Genomic DNA, 13,281 nt, shown 5'->3' with positions numbered 1-13,281 from the left:
TTCTCCAACAAATGGCATCATGTTGGGGTCACCAATAAGCATTGCCCAGCATATAAACTGCAATCTACAAGTAGAGGAGGAGATCCACCATACAAGAACCCCCTTAATGGCAAGAATGTTTCAAGAAAGGGGAGCAGATGGGGTCTTTCAAGTGAAGCAGTTTCCCTGGTGAACCGTCTCAGTCTGAGGTTACAGCTTGTCTTTGTAAGTGTTGGAAGATGTGGGTCTTGCCCTGTGTGCACATGAATTGAGATCACAAGACACCCCTTTGCACTGTTAGTCACTGTCACTTGGGGCATCTCTGTGACACTGGGCTGTCGCACATGGATTTACTCCAGGGAGTGCTGACATGGACTGGCTTCCAGCCCGAGTAAGCAAACACTCTGTGACTAATCGGTAAAGTTACTTATTTTAACTCTAACCCAAAAGATTTGCAAAAAACAACTCCTTCTTTAGTTGGCGATTATATTGTTTATTTTATGGGATGCTTCAGATGCTATGAATTTCTGTATAAAATAGATGTAGTATCATGAACATTGAGGGGTGCCTTGATAATCGTTTTAATTTTGTAATTAAATTTTTGCAATTACTGCAGGTTAGATGCTTGCTAATACATTTAAATCAGTCCAATGAATTGGGTTTTTATCCTAACAACACATTTTGAAAGCACATGCTTCCCTTAAGTAGCATAGCATCTGTAACTGTTTTACTGAGCTATTTGGGTTTAGAAATGTGTTTATTATGAAAAATGCCACAGAGCCCGTTATGTCCTATGTAGTGTTTGCCATATATGCTATTTATAAGGCAAGCTATTTATAAGGAAAGTCATTCATAAAGAGAGTTAGTTAGATTTATTTATAAGGAAAAGCTAGGCTCATCTCATTTTATAGTTGGAGATGTTATGGCACAGGGACAGGTGAAAAGTTTCCTCAGTGTCTTGCACCAAGTCCGATTAGTCTCAACTCCCACTACCTGCCCATCCATCCCTCTACCTGCTCAGCCACAGTGCTCTTTGTTCCTCTCCACCCCACTCTACAGCAAACAGGATAGTTCAGTTTTCTCACATCCTTCCAGCTATGGTCTACTGCAGAGGACACAGCTTCCTCAGTAATGATGGATCTCCATGGAGCTTCTCAACTTCCCAACTTTTATGAGAATCATATGTCTCTTGATTGATTTTTAAGACCAATATATATCTGCTAATCCCATTTCATCCAAAAGAAAGGAGATATTAGTCACTAGATTTGGGCAGTGGGGTTTGGCAAACCCATATTTGTCACTTAGCATTTGCTAGGCTTTTCTTCTGGTTGAGAAACAGGGTGAAAAACTCAGTGGGTTTCAGAATTTTTCTGCATTTTTTGTTTTATTGTTTCCTCAATGAAATTCAAAGCTCTGGTATTTGAAGAAAGTGCAGCCAGCTCTAGAGAAAACTGAAAACATGGAGGAAAATATTGTCAATTTTTTTCCATTTAAATGACAACAGAGACTAGTAGCTAATGAAACAAAAACTGCCCACATGGATACAGGCAGACAAACAGGGACTGCTTGCACTGACAAGGACTTAGGCACTTTATATTGCCTCCTGGAAGCCTCCCAGGATCTCCTCACCAGGATGTTTAGAAATGGCTCAATGGGAAAGGCCAGGGACATAATTCATGGCCTTTTACTGCCAGCTGCTACAGGGTTTCTCCATCACTTTTAAGGTAGGAGGGATTTGCTCTGCTTCCACTGTCAAATTAAATGTTGGCATCTGAGGGCTTTACAGCAAAACAAGTAATTTTGTCTTCATTTCTGGGATGGCATGATTCAGCCGTGGCCCTCCTGAGCAGGTGCCTTGTGCTTGTTTCCATCTGCATCCTACATTTGCTGCCCACTGTCAGGCCTGATCTTACCTACAGCATCCCTGGATGAAGTTGGCCCCAGCATGGCAAAGGACACTATGCACAGCCACCTCTGTAGCTCTATGACTTCATGCCCTTATGTCTAAATGGCAGGGGTTTTCAGAACTTCCTAGGGTCTCTGTTTTGAAGCAGAGACCTCTATTTGTCCCACTCCCAGCAGTCAGCCTGAAGCCAATGATTACTCTATCATTCTCCAGGCCTGCCCACCTTAAACAAACCTCCTTAATCTTCCAAAGCCTCTTCTCAGGTTTGCTGCTGTGCTGTGAAGCCCTCCATTTGTGTCTGTCATTCCCCAGGCCAGGATGAGCAAAATGGTCATCTGCCGCATTGTGCATCCAGCACCCTGCATTAGCTCAGCCTTTTTTTTGGAGCAGCATCATACTGTTGACTTCAGTTCATGGCTGACACCCCCAGCTGCTTTTCTGCAGTACTGCTGCCTGGCCACTTAGTCCCCATTTTCTCTTTGTGCTTTTGATTTCTTCCTCTTAAGTGTAGCACTTTGCACTTTTCTTTACTGAGTCGTTGATTTTCTCCAATTTAGCAACATCATTTTGAATTCTCAGTCCATCCGCCAAACTGTTTGCATCCTCTCCCAGCTAGATGATGTCTGCAGATTTTATGAGTACTCTTTATTCCCTCGTCACAGGTTGTTAATGAAAATACTGCATAAAATGGATTCCACACAGATGTTGGAAGGATCCCATTTGAAAATTCCTCTAAGTCTGACAGAGAACAATAGATAACTGGGTTTTAAGTCTATTTTTTTAACCAGTCAGGCACCTACTTTATGAAAATTTTCATCTAGACTGTATTTTCTTTGTTTTCTTAGGAGAATGTTGTGTGGAATGGTGTTCAAACTTTTTAAGAATCAAGATGAATGACAACTGTTACTTTCTCCTTACCTGCAAAGAAAGGTGTGTGGGGCCCATACTGACCTAAGCAGAGAAAGGTATTTTTCTACAGGCTTGAACTGCTTTATCAGTTTCCAATCTTCAGTTCAATTGCTGCAATTTTGTGTGTAGCCACAGCCTGAGTAATTGTCTCCAGTATCTCCGTGATTAAAGCTCATTCAAAATTCCAGCAAGCTTCAATAAAACATTTTCCTCCCTTGCTACAACAATATATAGTCAAAGATCAGGGTTTTTTTTTTATAATTCCAAATTCAGCAAGGGAGAAGTTGGCACTAATACACATGCAGCAGCAAAAAACGCCTTTGCAAAACCACAAAGAGGTAGGTAGATTCTTGAAGACATTTCCTACTTTGTAAAATCCACATTCAAGAAAGCATGCTGATGTGTGCTAATAGCTGTGTATCCCCTCAGTCTAATGATTTTAATTTATGTACTGTTCTGTACTACTATGAAGTTCCTGATGTAATCAGTATCATTGCAAGAAAGTAAAGCTGTTCTTGCAGATGAGTTACAAATACTCATTAGCCATCAGATGTTACATGAGACAAGCATTTGCTATATCCTCATTATATTATGCACTTTTTGTGCTGTTTTTTGGTCACCTCTGTGCTTTATAGCCTCCATCACTCCAGTATCTATGCAACTTGATCCCACGTACACATGGGTTAAATAGTGGCCTACCTCTCAGAGATCAGAGACCCATTTTTTTTAGTACTTTATCTGAAGGAATGAATGATTATGATTCTGTAATATTGGAAGTGACTAATCCAGTGTTGTAAATGGGATAAAGGGAAATGGCATGTATTTTGAGAACAAACAGTAATCATTGACACAGTAATTTGCATCCCTGGATGTTCTAATAATGACTAAGTATCACTTCCCCTTGTTTGCATAAGGAAGAGGAGGCAGAGAAATCCAGTGATTTGGCTAGTGCACCACCAGCAAGCCACTGGAAAAGAGAAGATCGGAATGCAGATCACTTTCTTTCACTTTGTTTTTCTGTTTTCTGCTACATGTTTGAAATACAGCATTGCAACAGGTGTGATCCCTTCAAGTGTTAAAATCTACGCAAGGGCTTTCCTAGTTCATGCCAGAAATAGTCAACAAGAGTTGGTCAAGACTATGCTGGATTTGAGAGACATGGGGCACAGTGCTTTGCCTTCAGAAGAGCTGGTTTGGATGGGTGGCTTAGAATTCCTGACAATTTACATATATTAAGTGCCAGCAGCCTCAATCTGTGCTGTCTTGCTGATGGAATTAACAGATTTGTGCTGCCAAAGGAAACTTTCTGCTCTTCAGAGACTGATTGCAAAGGACCAAAGTATATTCAGTGACCTTTGTGCTTGCCAGCCAACTTACCTGGATTTAAAGGGAGGGTACTCACTACGAGTAGATCCTAAGGGTGTATTTGTACAGTGAGCAGCTGTGCACAAACATTTCTAGAAAGGCATCCCCCTGGAAGTCAGAACCACTGCATCAGAGGGATGGAGCATTGCCAGCTGAAAAGCAAATATGCTTAATGTCTTAATTTTAAGAAAAAAATTAAACACCCGAAGTACAATTTGCTTTGTACTAAATAAAGGGAGTGCAAAATACCATCAGTAGAACTGGTGACAGCATTCTAAATTGTCTTTGAATTTCACACTGGCTGCATACCACAGGACAAGGGTAAATAGCAGTTAATACAACCTTTACTTAGCTTCTCCTGACAAATATAAAGGGTGAGGCAGTTTCACACTGACATATGGTCAGATGTAGGCAAGATGTACCTAGCAAAGGTAATCCCTCTTTACCATAACTATTAATTTTCATTTGGTTTGGGTCCAAAGAGATGAGCAAAATCAGTAGAACTTCTCAGTCCAAGAATCGTTTACAAGGGTCTGCCCATCACTTTTCTCCAGTTAACGTGGCTAAATATGGCTTTACTGAATACACGAGGTAAGAGTTATTTGGAACTGTGTAGGATTCTGTTACAAGAAACAAAGGGCAGAAGAGCAGAATATCTAGCTGCTTGATATATCTCAGGCCAAAGAGAAGGACCAGAGCTGTTGAGGGCCAGGCTGTCCTACCAGAGGGGCCATGCTGGCTCACCTGTGGGCAAGCATCTTCACAGAATCAGGAAGGTTGGAAGGGACCACTGGAGGTGATCTTGTCCAACCTCCCTGCTCAAGCAGGGTACCCAATACTACTTTACTCAGAATGGTGTCCAGAAGGCTTTTGAGTATCTCCAAGAAAGGAAACTCCATGACCTCTCTGGGGAACCTGTTACAATGCTTGGTCACCCACATGGTTTCTCATGTTCATGGAACTTCTGTTTCAGTCTCTGCCCATTGCCTGTTGTTCTATTGCTCAACAACACTGAGCAGAGCCTGGCTCCATCCTCTGACACCCTCCCTTCAGATACTGACAGGCATTGATGAGGTCCATCTCTCAGTTGTCTCTTCTTGAAGCTGAACAGGCCCAACTCTCTCAGTCTTGCCTCAAGAGAGATGCTCCTGTCCCTTAATCATCTTTGTTGCCCTCCGCTGGACCCGCTCTAGGAGTTCCATGCTTCACATGTGCTGAGGAGCCCAGAACTGGACCCAGTGCTCCAGGTGAAGCCTCATCAGGGCTGGGTAGAGTAGGGTCACCTCTTAACTTGCTGGCAGTGCTCTTCCTGATGCGCCCCCAGATACCATTGGCCTTCTTGGTCACAAAGGCACTACTGGCTCATGGACAGATTGTTGTTCACTGGGACCCATAGTTCCTTCTCCACAGAGCAGTGTTCCTGCAGGTCAGACCATGTCATCTTTCCAGTCATCTTCATGTGTTTCAGGCTTGGTGGGAAAAAAATCTTGGAAAACCTCAACCAGTTATTATCCCCCAGCCTGATACTCACCTTACATCTTTGCAGGTATGCTGTACCCTTCTTCTTTTTGACTTTGCCTTACAGCAGAAGTGCTGCTGGGGGTTGCAAGGTCTCTTGTGTGCAAATAAACCTTCTGTGCTGTGTGATTGGCATCCTTTGGGCACCACTGCAATAAAGATGAAGGAGTATTTGTTTACATTTGAGTAGGAGATCAGAAACTCGCTGATTCTGACTTATTGCCACAGTGCTAGATAACTAGGAACAGCCTTATCTTTTCTGCTGTGTTTTCCAGCTGTTTTATTTTGTTTTTTCTCTCCCTCTACCATGTCTGGGAGATTTGTGACTCTTAGTTCTTCTTTCTGGTTTTGCCTCCCTGGTCTCACTTCCTTTCTTTTACTCTCTTCCTATACACTTCACTTCTTCAGCTTTCCCTGTGGCTCATTCTTCTTGATTTCTCATTTTAAGTCCTTCTTTTCAGACTTGTCACCCTCACAGGCTATCTCAAGCCAGTCTTCCCAGAAATAGAATGAGAGTAGGAGACTTTTGGGCTGGAGAGGGGCAATAGCAGGAAGAGAAGTCTGGGAGCTAGGGAAGTTGCAAGAGAGCAAGGAAGAGGATGGAGGAAAAGGAAGACAGAAAGGGACACTCACTGGGATACAGGCAGCAAAAAGGAGGAGAAAGAAGAATATCAAGAAAGGAGGGAGAGAAAGAGATGGGAAGCTAGGTAAGCATGTACACAAGAGCAAGGGGAAACAGAAGGCTGTGAGAGAGGATATGCATTAGGAGACAGGAGAGAAGGGAGATTTCATGGAAGAGAGTAATTAAAGGTAGAAGTATTCTTGCACTTAGGTCTGAAGGGAAAGAGAGGGAGAAAAAAGGAATGAAAGACCTTTAATATTATGAAATCCAACCATCAATGTAGAAGTACAACCATGTTCTCCATTAAACCATGTTCTCAAGTGTTAGATGTTTTTAGAACACTTCCAGAGATGGTGACTTCACCACTTTCCTGAGCAGTCTGTTCCAATGCTTTACAGCTCTTTCTGTGAAAATTTTTTGTCTTGTATCCAATCTAAACCTTCCCTGGTGCAATTTGAGGCTGTTTTCTCTTGTCCTATCACTTGTTACCTGGGAGAAAAGGCTGACCCCCACCTCACTATAACCTCCTTTTGGGTAGTTGTAGAGAGTGATAAAGCTACTCCTGAGCTTTCTTTTCTCCAGGCTAAAAACCCCCATCTCCCTCAGCTGTTCCTCATCAACTTGTGCTCCAGACCCTTCACCAGCTCTGTTGCCCTTCTCTGGACTTGCTCCAGTGCCACAAGGTCTTTCTTTTAGTGAGGGGCCCAGAACTGAACACAGTATCAGACCTCTAAAGGAAGCAGCCTGTCAGGAATGACAGTGCCTCACCATGACATCTTCTGAGCCTCACTGTAGCTTGCAAGCCCTCACCTTGCTCTCCAGCACAGGAACTGATGCAACACCAACCACTCTCTAGGCTTTGACCACTAGCTTGCCATACCCAAGAATGCTGCTCAGGCCTGTTTACCACCCTTGGCCAAGCCCCATGAAGCCTGGGTGTAGACAGAGAAAGCCCATACAAATTTGGACTTCGATGTTTTCCTAAACTCCTCCCACCAACTGCATAGAGGTTGCCAGAAGTACTGTTTGGACCAGGGGTTTCACAGGGGATGAAGGCATAATGTATCTTCCCAAATTAAGAAGCCAGAGACACAGGGGAGAAGGTGCTCAGCACCATATGTGTCTTGCATCTAAGTTGCAAGGTACCCTCCCAGATCCAGATACCCAGAGACCTCCAAGCTCTGCCCCTCTGATACTCACCATACCCAAGTATCCTGGCAGCACCATGGAGGTGCCCTTGGGCAACTTCCCCTCCACAAAGCGAAGTTCTCTGGTCCCTTCTGTATCATACAGTCATGAATTCCAAAAGCTGATGTTCCTTAAGCTAACTCCCCATCCAAATGGTTGGATCCTTAATATCAGTACTGGCATATTGAGGCCAATGGACTCAGATCTGAAGGTCCCTGAATGTTGAGTGCCCCCTATGTGCCTCTCACAGAATAAATGCTCTGCAGTGAATCTGAGGCATCCTCTCAATGCCAAACTGAGATGTCTCACATCATTTCAAATGGAGGCTTAAGGGATGCTTCTGAATTGTGGCAGCCTGAGATGTTTTTCTTGAAGCATCATCCATCTCTCTGGGACTGAGTAGCCTCAATTGGTCTCAAAAGAAGCATCTCAGTCCCCTTTTAATTGAGATTACCTGTCCCTACCTTAACATGCAAAAGAAACTCAGCCTTCAAATTACTGTGGAGCACTCCAAAAGCAGGCCTGCCACCCAGGCATCACCTTGCTCCAGCCCACACACTGCTGAGTTATCCTAGATCCTCATAGATTAAAGTACCACAGGACCTTTCTCACCCCACACCACTTGGGGTCTCCCTCAAAGTGATCTGACTGCATGCATTAAACTGTGGCAATGCAGAAAGAAGCTTTGGCAATGTGGAAAGTTGGCATTGTGGAGGACTCCTTATTACTGTTCAGTTTCCTCTCCCAGATGAAGATAAGGCCCATATCTGAATGATCCTAATGCTGCACACTCTGTGCTGAGCACAGGCCTATCCCCCCTGCAGATGTTAATCCCAGGTTTGAGGGTGGCAGTAGCATAAAGACAGGTGCATGTTTTCTCTCTGCACACAGATTCAGACTGAGCTAAGGGCGGGAGTTTGTTAATGCTGATGCTGAATATTAAGTTTCTAGGGTGGAAATAGTCAGTCTTTTACAACTGTGCCAAAAAATGTGTACAGTGCCAAATCATTCTCATCTGAATCAGGTGTCGATGCTGCTGTACTGTGGTCAACATTGTACATCTGGGACAATCCTACCTTGCAGTGGAAAATCCCCCCACTTCCCAGCATGAGGTGCCATGCCTGTATCATTTCAAAGCACTTCTATGGGGCAGCTGTATCTTGAGCCAGAGGGTGCAAAATGATGTTGTTGTTTATGTGATTATGCCATTTTAGTCTCACCATTAAAGCAAAGAAGAAGCCTCTAAATTTTTCAGTTGCATAGCAGAGGAGCAAGATAGACTGGCCTCAGGGGCAGATTCCCCACCAAGCAGTTCGCTCCCTCAACTAAAAGTGAGAGACACAATTAACTAACAAGCCAAAAATCAGGGGGAAAAAAAAAATCTCTGCTGCTCCTGCAGCTGCCTGATGGTGAAAGGAAGCCATATCGATGACAGAAGGAGATAATCCACTGACAGCTGGTTATGCTAGTAAAGATAAATAAACACAAGCTATTTGATCCCCTCTAAGGACTCCATGGTAGAAGGGGACTAAGTTCCTATCTCTTGGCATTTTACAAGTAGGAGGAAAACTTTTTTTTCTGGGGAATAATTAATTTCTTTCAGTTCTAGGTGAAAGTAGAATTGCTGAGGGGTGTGGTGGTTGGGAAATGGTTTTATGTATCTTGACATTTTCCTTGAATATTTCTCTAAATCTGTATTGGAGGCATTTCTTCTCCATGAGAGCACGTAGAGTTTGAGGTCTCTCATTTTATCCATCAAGGTTAATATCCAGTCTTCTCATCTTTGCCAGAAGGCATTCCTGAAAGGATTTTAAACTTTTGAGCGAATTCCCCAGAAGTACCCATTGACATAATTACTCTCTGGCCCTCTAAGTTCAGTATTACTCATACTGAAGCTCTAGAAAGCTGCAAGTATCCCATGCATGCAAGGGAAGACATGGTTCATGTGAAACAAGGGAGTTAAAAATATATTTTGCCAAGTCTCAATATTATATTTAGTAGTGCTGTCGTTGCCATGGTCTAAGGATAAAGAAGGGCAAGTTGTGAAGGTAATATATATATTATGAAACCAACCAGTATTGCTGAAAAAACACCAACAAGCTTCTAGGTACACAAGCCTTTCCTTAGGTCCAAACTGGAAACTTCAAATTTCAGACAGATACTTGTAAATAGAGCTTCATTGTTGTGTAACATGCATTGCTCTGTCTCTGAAGTGCTGTGCATAGGACATTTCACCTTCAGATGTTCCCTCAGGAATGAGGGATCTGCTGCTCTTCTAAGTTTATGTGGCCCAGGGAGAAGGGTTTGGAAAGAGTGGTGACTTTTCAGCAAACCAGCCCCTGCAGCTCCCCGTGGCCATCCTTTTTCTCTTGTGCACCTCAGCAGAACCAGCGGTGCTTCATACACATTCACCAAGCTGTTTACAGACAGATGTGCTCATGCCTGGAAATAAACCCTCAAGACTCTGATGCTTTCTGAATTCTTCCCTCTTCTTTATCTTCCTCTTTCTCCTCTTCCTCCTCTACGTAGCAGTGGCCCCTAAGCAGAAGCTGCTATGTGGGCTGGCCCTGATCTCCACCTCTCCAGGGAAAGGCTACCTGGGATGGAAGTGTGATGGTGGATGGCTACAGACCTACCACAGAGGCCCAGCAGAGCCACACCAGGCACCAGCACCACTGGGCAGTCCCCAGGCTGGCTCCTGCCTAGTGCTGGCTGCCTGGGAACAGTGGTGGAGATGAAGGATCAAACTGTTTTGGTTTAGTAGGGGCATGCAGTACATTTCCTCCACAGCTTTCAAACAGCCCCCTTATGTGATTCCTCTCAGAACAGTGTTTTTATTGAAAGATCAATTGTGTCTCATTCAAAAAATGTGATATGAATGACAATGTAAGGCCTGTTTTCATTCTCAGAAGAAGAAAACCCGACCCACAGTACAAGTAGTTTCACTTTATTCAAGAGCAAAGCCTGTATACCATTGGCACTCATGAATACAGAAGCCTCTTGCACAGATTTTTTTCTCCTTTACTGAAGTATTACTGCTCCCTTTATTCCTGAACTCATAAAAGTCTACTGGAGGAGACCAAAGGTGGGGCATCTAGAGCAGGCTTTCTCTGAAAATGTCCCACCTAAGATGTTTAAGGGGGGTTGTAAGAAATGGGATGTATCTAGAAGGATCTTCCCCCATGAGCCTCTGGCAATCATTGGTAAAACTGCTTGCTGAGTCAGATGTTGTATCCTTCAGTAGATTTGTTTCATGCCTTTCTGAACACATTTATACTATCAGGATCCATGAAATCTTGCACCAATGAGTTCTAAATGGGATTATGCATTGAGCACAAAAGTATTGCTTTTTGTTTGTTTCAAACATTGTCTAATCATTTCACTCAGTAGCACTTACTCTTGCAACTTGATGGTGAACAATCCTGATTTTCCTTCTCCATGCTGTTCTCCCTTTAGCAGGCCTCTTATGTTCCTTCTTCAGTTTCTGTTATTTCATCTGGAACGCCCTAGACCCCAGGTTAGCTTTTTTCCTCAAGGTGAAAGTTATTCCTTATCCCTTCTGTTGCCTTTCTAATTCTAGTGTACCTTTTTTGAAAAAATATCCTTCAGCTTGCTCTGAGGGGGTGGGTGCATAATGACTTCATAAATAGAGAAAATACAAACTCCTATTGAAATTCACACACTTCAGATAACTTTCAACTTCTTGTTTAACTACCTAACTGAGGGCAAGCACTGAGTGAATGTTTTCAGGAGCCCCACTGATATTACCACTGACACTAAGGTGACCTGGAACTTTGCAATATTTTCAAACTATCATAGGCTTTTATTCAAATTCCATATGGTGTTTCCAAGACCATTGCAAGACAAACTAATTAAATTATGTCCTGTCATGATTGTCATGACCTGAAAGTGGCATAATCATATGAACAAGATTATTCTGAGACTTACTGAAAAACATCTGAGGGGGAACATGATTATCAGCCACAGCCAGCATAGGTTCATAGGGTGAAAGTTCTGCTTGTCAAACTTATCTTCCTTTTATAACAAGGAAACCCACCTGGTTGATCAAGGGAAGCCAGTTGAAGTAATCTTTTTGGATTTCAGTAAAGTTTTTGATACTGTATTTCACTGCATCCTTCAAGTGTCCAGCCCACAGCTGGATAAACACATAATGTGATGGGTTAGCAACTGGCTTGCAGGTTGGGCACAAAGGGTTATAGTGAAAGGGGTGACATCAGACTGGCAGCTGGTCACTAGTGGAGTTCTGCAGGGCTCCATCTTGGGGCCAGTGCTCATCAACATCTTCATTAAAGAACTGGATGCAGGACTCAAAGGAATACTAAGTAAGTTTTCCAGTGATACTTAAAATTGGGAGGAGCTGCTGACTCCCTGAAAGGCAGGGAGGCCCTGCAGAGAGACCTTGACAAATCAGAGGGCTGGGCATTCATCAACCATATGAAATTTAACATGGGCAGGTGCCTGATTCTGCACCTGGGATGGGGCAACCCTGGACGTGTGGACAGACTGGGGAACAAGAGGCTGGAGGGCAGTGCCACAGGAAAGGGACATAGGGGTCCTGGTTGACAGAAAGTGGATTATGAGTCAGCAGTGCCCTGGCAGACAGGAAGGCCAACCCTGTCCAGGGGAGCATCAGGCCCAGCAGCACCAGCCGGGCAAGGGAAGGCATTGTCCCACTTTGCTCTGCACTGAGGCAGCCTCAGCTCGAGTGCTGGGGGCAGTTTTGGGTGCCACAATATAAGAAAGACATGAAACTATTAGAGAGTGTCCAAAGGAGGCCAATGACGATGGTGAAGGGCCTGGAGGGGAAGCTGCATGAGGAGCAGCTTAGATCAATTGGTCTGTTCAGACTGGAGAAGAGAAACTGAGGGGGGACCTTGTTGCAGTCTATAAATTCCTCATGAGGGGAAGAGGAGGGGCAGGCACTGATCTCTTCACTCTGGTGACCATTGACAGGACCCAAGGGAATGGCCTGAAGCTGTGTCAGGGAAGGTTTAGGTTCCAGTGGGTGGTTCCCCTCCCAGAGGGTGGCTGGGCACTGGAACAGGCTCCCCAGGGAAAAGGTCCCAGCACCAAGCCTGACAGCGCTCAAGGAGTGTTTGGACAATGTCCTCAGGCACATGATGTGATTACAGGGGCTCTTCTGTGTAGGGCAGGAATTGGACTCATTGATCTTTGTGGGCCCCTTCTAACCCAGGATAGTCTGTGATTCTATGATTTCTGCTTGATAGCCTAATAAGAGTTTTGAAATAAACAGACTTTTCATTCTGTTCCTCCGAGTGAGAAAAAAATACATTTATGCTTATGTGTGCTCTTCAAATACAGAACCAATGCCAATGAGATTTGTGAATTTATTGACATTATCTAACTGTTTTTTAGCTGAAAAGCACAATGTTGGTGTATCTTACTGTTATTAATCAATTTTGAACACAAAGAACACACAAACATGTTTAATTGTCCAATTCCCTAAGTCTTGAGTGATATATTTTGCAACTTGCCTATCACTCAAACAACAGAAGAGTTGAGTGGAAGATATTAAAATCAATTATAAATAAAATATCTGTGAGGACCTCTTTCTACAAACATGTGTTTCTGAATTTATGATGTGGTAGCTGTATTGTAAGACATGACTAAATAAAAAGGGCATTGTCTCACTATGCAGATGCCTCCCCTGTCCATCAGTTTTATTGACTTTTTTTGATCTTTACTTTGCCCCTTCTCACTGAGTTCAGAACCCAGCCACATTAAACTCTGGATTATCCCAGAAAGCAGCAAG

The sequence above is a fragment of the Agelaius tricolor genome, unplaced genomic scaffold, assembly GCF_023055355.1.
Source record: "Agelaius tricolor isolate 1412-34295 unplaced genomic scaffold, bAgeTri1.0.p SCAF_5, whole genome shotgun sequence".
NCBI classification, from domain to species: domain Eukaryota; kingdom Metazoa; phylum Chordata; class Aves; order Passeriformes; family Icteridae; genus Agelaius; species Agelaius tricolor.
Note: the sequence above shows the minus strand (reverse complement) of the source record.